Source organism: Buceros rhinoceros, unplaced genomic scaffold (genome assembly GCF_000710305.1).
Source record: "Buceros rhinoceros silvestris isolate BGI_N320 unplaced genomic scaffold, ASM71030v1 scaffold20606, whole genome shotgun sequence".
NCBI lineage: Eukaryota > Metazoa > Chordata > Aves > Bucerotiformes > Bucerotidae > Buceros > Buceros rhinoceros.
The window spans coordinates 2,891-13,894 of record NW_010416044.1 but is presented as its reverse complement, the minus strand read 5'-3'; the positions used below and the strand labels follow the sequence as shown (position 1 = coordinate 13,894).

The following is an 11,004-nucleotide window of genomic DNA, read 5'->3' as shown; positions in this document are numbered from 1 at the left end:
CTGAACCCTGCTCTTGAAATGCTGCCAGGTGTTAAAATTGTGACAAATTATTTCTTCCTTTTACAGGACATTTTGGTATCCACTGGTTAGCTGTATCAGGAAGCGTAAGGTGTAAGTGTTACAAAGAGCAAAGTTTACCATCCCGTATCTAGGTTGTCTTTCACAGACTGTTGCATTTTAATTTTGTTCTGCTGAGATTTACAGATGCTCACAGGGAAAACATTAACGTTGATTAATTCTCGGGGAAATATTAACTCTTGTACAAAAACAATCCAGAATCTCCTTTAACAGCCTCTACTCAGTGATAGAGGAAAAAAACTGGAGTCCGTTTTAGGCTACTCCCAATGCTTTAGATTGATAGGAAAGCTTTCCTGCAATATTCCAGGTGCTCGTTCTGGCAGAATTCCATTTAATGAAGGTATCTCAACATGTATCTCTTCCACGCAAAAAAAAAAAAGAAAAAAGCAAATGGAGGGAAAAAAAAAGGAAATGTTAAAAAAACCCCAAAACATGAGAGACTTGTGATCAGAAAGTATATGCAAACAGGATCGGAGGAGTATGGTAAAGGAGAGACGGGGAAGGGGAAAATGCCTGCAGGTAGGTCTCATTCAGAAAAGAGTAGAGGGGTGGTGATGATGCTTGCTCAAATGCTGGATTTAGAATTACTCCTGAAGTAAGTCAGAACGGAGAATGCGTGCTGGGAGAGGCCCCGGGGCACTTCTTCCACAGCTGCTCCTGAAAACATACTAAAAGCCATACTTGACTGCTGAGCGTCACCTCCCGGCTTTGGCCAGAGCACGCCAGAGCTTTGCCTGTGGTGAAAGCACGGGCACGATCCGCAGAGCGACGAGTCTTTTACAACGACCCTAGAGCTCGACGCGATCGGTACATTTTCTAAGGTTACAAAGGGCACCATCAAGAGCTGGAAACTCGGTTCTCAGCAGCCACCCTGACTGACAGACAGCACGTGCACTTAACATCGCAGCTCCGCATCTATCGCGTCTCCAGCTGCTTTTGCCTTTGCAGTGCTTTCCCCGGGGGTATTTATTTCGACAGGAGCTGAAAAAACTCAAGCCTCTGCACAGTCTGCTTGTGACTTGAGGTTCTTGGCATAAACAGTTTTGGACTAGGAATTGCACAAGGATTTCACCACTGTCCGTGTATGCCTTGGACGTTGTACATTTCCATTTTCTTTTGCTTGCACTTGTGAGAAGAAAAATTGTAGTATATGTGAGAATTTAAATTTCGAGCTTAAGCTACAGACTGGATTTTTCTTTTTTTTTTTTTTCATAAAGCCTACGTAGATGCATCAATCAATTCGGAAGTAACTCAGCACTAAACTTCAATGCACAAACGGGGCTTAGATCTTCCAAACCCATCTTAAGGACAGGCAAGGGCAAGGAACAAGATGTTAGCCGGGGGCTGTGCCTTCGGGACCAGCCTCTGCTCCCCGTCTGCTGCTTGCCTGCGCGATCCCCTTCCTGCGCGGCGGCAAACGCAGGGCGGGTACTGCTGCTCCTCCGCAGCTCGCTGGGAGCTTCTGTATTGGCTTCGCAGGGAGCAGCAACACCACTTCTGCCTGCAGCTCACGCTGCGTACGCCGAGAGTGCACGTTAGCTTTTATTCAGATAAGGGCAGAAGCCGATTTTGCCGATGCTTTTCAAGCAACGCTTTACCTATGAGGAGAGAGAAATTTAAAAAACTCACTGGATTTACCATGTTAAAAAAAGATGGCACATTTATTGCTACATAAATGTTATATACATAGTGTTTTCTGTTACATTGACAGAAATTTTTTTGAACTTCTTGCTGCTGGTTGGAAAGGTTTATCAGCAATACCTTGAAATTTGACACAGGGTACAAATCTGCAATAAACCAACAATGGAAACTGGAGAACAAGATGAGAAGCAATTCATCTCGGACAATTAGCTCTTACAATACTCCATAGGTACTACACGGTATGCTAGAACCCTACTATGGTCTTACAATGCTATTGTAAATTTCTGATATTAATGAACAGGTTATGGTAAATAACCCTACATTTTTACTACCTAATATAGTAAAATAAAGTAAGAAACTTTTTACTGAAAACTTTTTCGATTTCAAAAATCTAGAAAGAGTAATATTTAGAATTCAAGAAATTTTCTTACAAGATTATTGTATAAAAGACTAGCTACAGTGAAAAATAAGCCAAATGTTTTTTTCTTTCTATTTTATGAAGGAAAGCTTCTGGGCATACTGCAAAGTCTAATATAGCCAAAAAGACAACAAGCTTAGAAGGAAAAAGGCCAGGCAGTGGCACGTGATCACTTTCACACGTCATAAGCAACAAATCTGTTTAGCTGATAAACACTGAAATGAAGAACAAGGCCACAGATATAATCAGGTGTTATTTGATGATATATGCAAATTAAAGTAATAGAAATGAGTCCACTAATTCCACAAACTGTTTTGTTAGGAACCATCCAAAACATGAGCTTAAATTCATTAGTTTATTTTAACGATCCAGCTTTTGTTCTTTCAAATTAAATGACTTCATAAAAATTACTGGTTTGTTCCTGTTCTGCGTGTGAACCAATTGTCAGCGGTGACAGATGCACTACAGAAACAACAGCTCAGACAACCCTGGCTTCGGAAATACCCTCCCATGGTCATTGCAGTGGAAGACAGTTTCCATGGAAGTTCAAAGGGATTTTAACCATCTCTACACACCTCTGGCAAAGGAATACTTATGGACACTGTTGTGGTGGAGAAACATTGAAAGGTTTCATGCTAACATGGCTTGGGAGGGGGTCATTTGTCTGCATTGGATCCACACGGGTTTTCTTCTCCACTGACAAGCCACATAAAAGTGACAAGGTAATTTATGTATACGGCAAGGAAAAACCGGTGACCATTGCTCTTGTATTCCATTATGTAAGTAAGCCCACCTTACTGGTGGTTATATCATCACACTACCGGCCACGGTGAACTTGGGATTTTACTATTCACCAAAATCACAGCCTGAAAAAAAATCTCCTTTGTATTTTAATGCATTTTGTGCTTACGTACAGCTAACACTTTACATGTACTATATGTAGTACTTACTGCTCGGGAAACAAAGCAACTCTAACAAAGTAGATTCTCCCCACCCAATTTACACTTCACGTTACAAGCTTTACTATGAAGCCTAGAAGCCTAAAAAGGTTTTGTTTATAATTAGGAAAAAAAAAAAAAAAGTTTGAGGAAAGCCTGAGGGAAAATAAAAATCACTTTGCAAATCCAAGAAATGTTACGGTCACAGCATTGCTCCTGCCTGCCGCCTTGACGAGGCCTCCGACCGGCTTGACGCACGGAGCTGGGTATGCACGGGGAACTATGACCATAACTGTCCAGATTACCAGAGACCAAAAATAACATAAAAAAAGCTACACCAAGGAAGAGTTTCCTATTGCATGGAGAACACTAGTCATATGGCAAAAGGAGAGGAAAGGACACCAAAAGACTTTTCCCTTCCTTTTTTAAGACACTAATAGGTATGCTGGGAATGCTACGGGTCGACGGTTGTCACTGCTTTGTTCTCTGAAGGTGAACAGCTTTAGTGAATGCTGGCATCCAGCTGAAATTTCATCAGCTTTTAACATGTTAACTTTTCCCTTTATATGTAGACCTTTACAGTTCCATAACAATAAATAAAATTTGTAGTTACAATGCATTTGTCAATTCAGTTTAGGCACAAGGCAACTTCCACAATGAGTGGAGAGATCACAACAGTCTCTGATTGTGCAGAAGCGACACACTGCTTGCAACAGAATGATATGTTCAGAGTATTTCATGGGCTGAAAATCGATCTGAAGATCTTGTATCTTCAATCCTGATGCAGGTGTTGACCAGTAGCTTTGATCATAAGATTGCATTTGGGTTTCTTGCTTCAAGTGTTTTCTCCTGTCAGGTTTGCGTCTTCATATAACGTTAGTTGTCTGTGTCCTTGTGAAGAAAGGTCACCTTCTGTGTATCCTACCAATAATTCTGGAATTCTAGAAAGAGATGTGGGAGAAGAAAGGGATTATTAGAAGAATCAATAAGAAGCACAGTATCCACACTAGAGAACTAATTTAAACTGTGTCTTATGGCACTCTCAGTCAGTAAGGTGCAGAAGAAGATCTCATGGAGAGGCCTTGAAATCCCTCTTCCCAGAGACACCTGTATCAAATACGGTACATTGAACAGTTCACTCTCTGAACGTCCCATTTGGACTCTCTGGACGTGGGAGAAGGAATGACCTGCAAACCTCAGACCTTTGAGGTGTGTTTGACTTGGTTCGCTTAAAGCCAGCAGGAGGCAGTACCGAATGGAATCCCTGCTGTGGAAGGCAGGCACTGCCGCAGGCCTGGCGAGCTGCACAGCCGCTCTGTGCCACCCTAGTCACCTTACAAAACTGCTGCTATGAAAGAGCAAAGACACGATCACCTTTTGAAAGTGGTTCATTCATTCATTAATGCGGCAAGAGCATACTATGAAGTTTGCTGTAAATCAAGAATTATCTGACAATTTAGAAGTAGCTCTGATATGAAATAAAACCAATTTCAGAAATTCAGAGCACATTCTTTTCGTAGAAAGAGAACCCATTTTGTTTATGAAGAAAGAAGCTGCCTACAAGGGATGGGGAAAAACACCAACTCGAATAAGGCTTGACTTAAATGGCATTTTGCTGCTTTCCAAGCAACACCAGGGAATAACAAACATCCAGGGGATACATTCTGGCAAGATGCACGCCTTAAGCAAAAATCGTAGCAAAACAGTCAATACACACAAGAACAAAAAACCCCCCAAAACACAGAATTTGGTAAAGTTACAGATTAACGTAAGGGCATGGAACCCAAGCTCTTATTCTTTTTGAAAGTGGGCACAGTTCTATACGTTAAAAGACATGGAATATGCAGTATTTTTTCTTCTCAAAATAAAGTTTTCCCCCATTTATTTAAAAACCCAACCAACCATCAATACATAACAAACCCAGAAGACCAATACCCCCATGAGGCCCCCCCGGCAGCACGTTCTAAAGCACCACTGCGTATGGGACTGCTCGGGGCTGCTGGAAACACCGATTTCTCTCACGCAGCCCAATCGTTACTTGTTGAGTCTTAACCCTCTTCACCAGTTCAGACTGGGACTGGAGATAGTTAGCAATCTCTGTGGGGCAAACGACGCGAGGCAGAATCCCTGGCCCGAAGCCAGGCAGCAAATCTCTGAGATGAGAAGCCTCTCTACGTGTTTGTATCAGCGCTGGGAAACAATACATGGGTTTTAAATGAACTAATGTGATATTTAGACAATGTAAAGATGTATAATTCATCTCTATTATGCTTGGCTTATCTAGCAAGCTGTTAACTATTCCTCTGATGCCGTGCCAAGAAGGCCACCTGAGCCAAGAGATGCAGCCGCTGGCAACAACGCCTGGAAATGAAAAGACTTTAATGACCATTTCTCGGGGTTTCGTTTTATTATAAACCCAAACCAATCTGCATGCTTTTGCTTATACTTGGAGATCTGGAAGTACTTAGCGGCACAAAGAAGTTTGGTGCTAGTGGCAGCTCAGTAATTAGGAATAAACATACCTAGATGTCCCAAATTTTAGCCAATAAAAAGCGACAAGAGCCATTCCCCTCCAGACAAGACGTACCTGGCTGGTGTTCACATATGACCCATAGGGTTGGTAGTTTCACTCAGGCCAGGGTGGCTTCCTGGGTGTGGTGTTGGCGGCTCTGCCGATACGGCAGAAACTTTTTCTTCTTCCCTTCTCTTAAGGCAGGCTGCTTTAGGGTTTAGGTTTCGCTCTGTAACAGAAAAATGATTCTTAACATCCCAAACACCGATACCAAGGGGAATGTCGACACGTTAGCCACTGCAGTGAAGTATCTGCGCAGCTTCCCTCTTCCAACCACTTACGTCCCTGTGTTAAAATGCAGGTGTCTAAAGCTGCAGACAAGCACTACTGAAAATCCTACCAGGTACCTCCAAAACTGGTGTAAAAAAAAAAAAAAAAAAAAAAAAAAAAAAAAAAAAAAAAAAAAAAAAAAAAAAAAAACAAAACCCAAACCCATGAACTTCACTAGCTGCCTACACACACCTTTCAAGAGGCTTTAAAAAAGAGCTTCCTCACCAGATGCTGCTGAAGTGCAAAATGAGAACAATCTGGCATTTACAGTGTAGTAACATGGAGATTCCTGTGTTTTGTTGGTACGTTGAGGCCACACCAACCTACTGACATCACACTAGTTTTAGCACCCTTACTGCTTCGCTCTTCACTGACGTATTAGCGTGCTGTCAGAACTGGGGAGGTAGAATGTCCAAAGTTGATAGTTATTTTCATACCCTCAGGTCTGTGAAATCATCTTGTGCCCACCTCACTTAAATCAAAAGAACAGGACACAGAGCAGAAGGATTATTTTTTTCCACACCGTATTTCCTCTCCCATTCAAGTCAGTACTAGGTAACGGCCAGCTGTGGACAAGCTGTGGACAAGGTGGGTACTTCCACCACGATACATTTCCAATTCCCCAATTACCTTCAGTAGATGTAGATCTGAATCTACTGTTCAAATGATGACCATTTCTAGAAGTCAACTTTTGTTCTTCAAAATGGATTTTCATGAATCAAAATATAAGAGAGATGAATCACAATGACCAAAACGGCACACAAAAACTGTGCGATACATTGTACCAGCACACGGCGAACGTAATCAACATTTTGAGGTATTTTTCTAGCTGTCAGTGAATTGTTTCGCAGTTTAAGACTGCAGATACAATTCTAACTGTAAGGAGACTGCCAAAACGGAACAGACAGCACAAGCCCTTCTCCTGCGCTGCACAGGCACCCTCGAGTAGCGGCAGTTTGCTGACCCCTGCGCATTTTACAAGGGGTAGGATCTAGCTAATCTGACAGAGGCAGGTTAGAACAGACTCGCTAATTCTGCTTTCTCCTAAGTCATTGCCAACAGCCTCCTACTGCGCGTTCTAAGGATAAGTGTTCCCGGAGAGTCTACTGGAAAAAACCCTAACTTCACTTAATCACAGTTTTCCTTGTCTAAGTGTGCCTTGCCTTGAAGTTTTAAAGAAGATTTAATTATGTGGAAACTTTGAAAGGAAGCTAATTTACAGCGATTTAGGAAATGGAGATAAAAATGTTAGCCTACAGTTAGAGCTTAAAATCTGCAATGTTTCCTTTTGAATAGCACCAATCACAACATGAGAAGCTTCATTACCAGCACAGAGAGGAAACTGTTGACGCCATTATGTAACACCCTGGTGCACGCTCCTCCGGGTGCCTCTCAAAGCTCCGGTCACTCACTTTCAGGAACAGGTGCAAAGAACAACAGGGGAGATAAACTGGGGGATGCAGCCTCTCTCGCAAGAGGCACGGGATGCTCACGACAGGCTTCCTCAAAGGCACAGAGTAGCAGGTGAGGTGTAAGCGCGAGGAAGGAAAAGCTCTCACCTTACACTGCCTGCGGAATAGGTGCAATTTAACTGTGAGTACGTTTAGAGAAAGATTTCCGCCAGAGACAGGAGATTCAGAAGCAACCTCTGACCAAGGCAAAAGCAGCTTTATCAATATTCACACAAGCCTTCTGTGGATTAGAGAATCCGCGGGAGCAGGGAGATGGACTCGATGGTTTTTAAACACAATTAATGTTATTCTGACTTCTTCATAACATTCAACCGTAATCTTCCAGACTACAGCAAACATTTTCAGACCAAAACAATTCCCAAGATCAAAGTCTCAGAGGTGCTGAAATGGGCCTTTACCATGGCACCAGTTGGAGTGTCTTCTGCAGAGGCACTATTGCTCTCTACGCCTTGGAAGGACTCTAGCTGGAGACAGTGCGTGCGTTTATTAAACACCGGCTCAGTGAAACTGCCTGAAAACACAGTACCTCACCTCGCTACCAAGCACATAAGCTTGTGTTACTCACTTTGTCCCTTTCAATAGCTTTTAACAATTGATCTGTGCAAAATACAAGGAACAAATTAGGAAATGGAAGTAAAACAAGGTACACAAAAATAAACCCTGACATCATTCAGCGACATCAGTGATTCAAAGACGCAGGGCATTAAGCAAATAGGACCACTGACACCACCCATATCTGAAAGACTTTTCCGGATACTGGATGCACTTCCATCAGTGAGACGCCAAGGAAGATGGTTATTCGCTAGTCCAAAACCACTAAGTATGAGGACGCTCATCCGTTCAAGCACCGATTACTTAGAACAGACTAGACCAGACTATTTCAGTTGGAAGGGACTGATGATCGTCTAGGCCAACTGCCTGACCAGTTCAGGCTGACCAAGGCAACAGATGCAAAGCCAGCCCCGATTCACTTCAGGCAGAAGTAGGTTTCCTCCCTCCTCGCCAGTACAAGTTTAATGCAAAACCCTAAGTAAAAGCAGCTAAACTCACTGCGTTTAAGTATTTCAGTTATACGAGGTTCATCTTAAGCATCTCCTAGTTTTCCTAAAGCTTCTGTACTTGCGCTTGTTACACACCAAAGCCAGAATTGTCTGTTCTCATTCATCAATGTACCTTGAAAACACAGGCGAAGAGATGGCTAACTACACACAGGAAAGAAAAGGAAATCAAAGCCTACACCCACCTGCTCGCCTCCCTTTTTTACAGTAATTCTCCACTTCTCCTGAAGAACTTCAACATCGTTACAGAGCAGCGAACAAGCTTCAGTAACTCGCACATCTAGTTGTGCGGATTTCAGGAGCGACACAGCTCATGAACAAAGCTGCCACGAAACCGCCACAGCACAATGACAGGCTACTGACCTCGCACTTGCTGCTCTAGACTGAGGATGACTGCCACAGCCTGGTGAAGAATAAGCAGTTTCGTCTGCGGTTTCTCACTCTTCAGATGAAGCTGGCACATACGGCCAAGTTCTTTAAATGCCTCATTAATATCTCGCACACGCAAGCGTTCTCTAGCGTTATTTGCCATTCTCCTCTCCTTTTCTCTTTCTATTTTCTGCTCTGGATTTAAATCCTCATCTTCGTTAGTACTGCTGCAAGAAAGTACAAATAAAAGCATACTGAAATAGCAATGGTATTTTGAACAAGGGATCCTGCTGCTGGATCAACATTTTCCGTTGGTAACATTAAACTTCTTCACACTTAATCACACTAAATATGGAAGAACATGTATCTAGATAACCAGGAAAGTGTTAGATACCAGCACTTAACTAGTCAAGGTTGCTGTCCCAGCCTTTTCCTGAAAATGTTACATGGCTTCTGCCTGAAGAACACCCACACAGTATTGTCTACGGATGGTGAACATCTCTAGGAAAAGTAACGGCAACGTGCTGCCCCTTGAAGCAAAAGTACCCAAGCTACCTTCGTATCAGCTTATCTAAGAAGGCATTCAAGTAATTTTCAATTTAATATGCTTATTAAATAGTTTTATTTTTGTTAAAAACCGTACTGGCCGATTTTTGAACTACTTTTTCGTCTACTAGGCAGGGTGGAGCTGAACAGTTCCACTCAGAACTCCTCTATCACTTCAAATGATCAAGTTGTACAGCCTTTTTTTTCAATAGAGAACTGTCCAACTCAGTCTGAAATTGTGCAAAACCTCCGCTCTACTAAAATTAACACACTGAAATGCCATTAGATAGGTGATGATAGAGACTCTGCTGCCTGTAGGTGCAAAATTCTGGTTGTTCACTGTTATCTCAAATTTCCGTGCTTGTGTGGGCCCTGTCAGAAGGGCGGATCCAGAAGCACTTCACCCAGTGTCAGCTCCAGGGTTTTTGTCTGTGGTTTGGGAGGGGACAAAGCTTTTAAAAAGGGATTTACCCACCGCGTTCACCCCAGGCTCCAGGTTCTCAGGCTGCCACTCTCCATCACTACTGGCTCACATGAGAAGCGCAGCCCTGGCCCAGGTACACACCATCCCCGATTTCTAACATTCTCCCAACCTCTACGTGGGGCAGGGCCCTCTGAACCTTCTGCTACTTGTACGTACAGGCAGATATTAGGCAAGGCACTACTGCAAGGGAACACATCCTCTTCAGGTGATTTTCCCAGAAAAGCCTCTGTCTTGTACTTAAATACTGCGCGCTGGTTACCTTTTCCAGCTGCCTGTTAACATACGCACTGAGGTAACGCAAAAGCCTTGGAACAGGTTTAGCGAACTTCAGGACAACACGCTACACAGCATTAACGAAGCACTGATTCTTTAGGTCGTGTCAGCAGCCCACCTTGTTCGGCCTCTAGATGAGACCTTGATATCCTTCTGGGAGGACTCATCATCTGATTTCATGTCATCCGATGAGGGAGGTTCATGTATATTTTCATCCTTCTCCTTATGCTCAGACTTGATTTCTGTTGGACCTATAGCCACAGACTGGCTCTGTAAGCCACCCGACAACGCTGCAAGCAACCGGAAACCACTATGAGTATCACAGGAGAGGAACATTTTAGAGTATCTCAAGCAGATATTGCTGATGGGAAGCCAGAGCCGATCGGAAGTCTGGGAAGACAACAGGAGGGACTGCACTCTGGCAACAGAACCAAGAGAAATCTTGGTAACCCTGCCATACTTGGACACGTGTCATGGGTTGTAAAGGGATCGTAATTCACAGAGGAGCTTGATCAGTAACAGCTTAATTCTAAGAAAAACATTGTTCAAGAGACAAGGACATTTAGCGAAGTAAGGAAATTTGCACCTCATGTCTGGGCTCCAAGTTTAAGGGCAGAGGCTTGGGGTGCAACACACACCTCTCTTGGTGGCGCAAGCATGCTAACCAATAGACTTCTGTTTTCTATAGCTGAATTCTTTAGGCTGAAAACAGAGGGAACAGCTTCCTGTTGCTAGCTAGACTGAAATCTGGCCTCAGTTCACTCGGCAGGTCTCCTGGCCCCTTTGGAAACGGCTGCGAGTACTGCCAACGGCGCTCTGGCTCCTTAAGCCTGCAGAACGCAGCCGTAACGGAGAGCCTTCTGATGAACCCACACAAGACAGACA

At 43.3% G+C, this 11,004-nt stretch overlaps 1 pseudogene across 1 annotated transcript in view; it reads right to left on the bottom strand.

The window, feature by feature from the left end:
- Positions 1-1,711: 1,711 nt before the first annotated feature.
- The window catches only part of LOC104494786, a 9,737-nt pseudogene continuing 444 nt past the window's right edge, over positions 1,712-11,004 (bottom strand). The window contains exons 2-5 of the transcript XR_727805.1: positions 10,238-10,409; positions 8,811-9,043; positions 5,663-5,816; positions 1,712-4,008 (exon numbers count right to left, since the gene is read on the bottom strand). The product of XR_727805.1 is annotated as a transcription factor 12-like (transcript). The remainder of the gene's footprint in view (positions 4,009-5,662; positions 5,817-8,810; positions 9,044-10,237; positions 10,410-11,004) is intronic.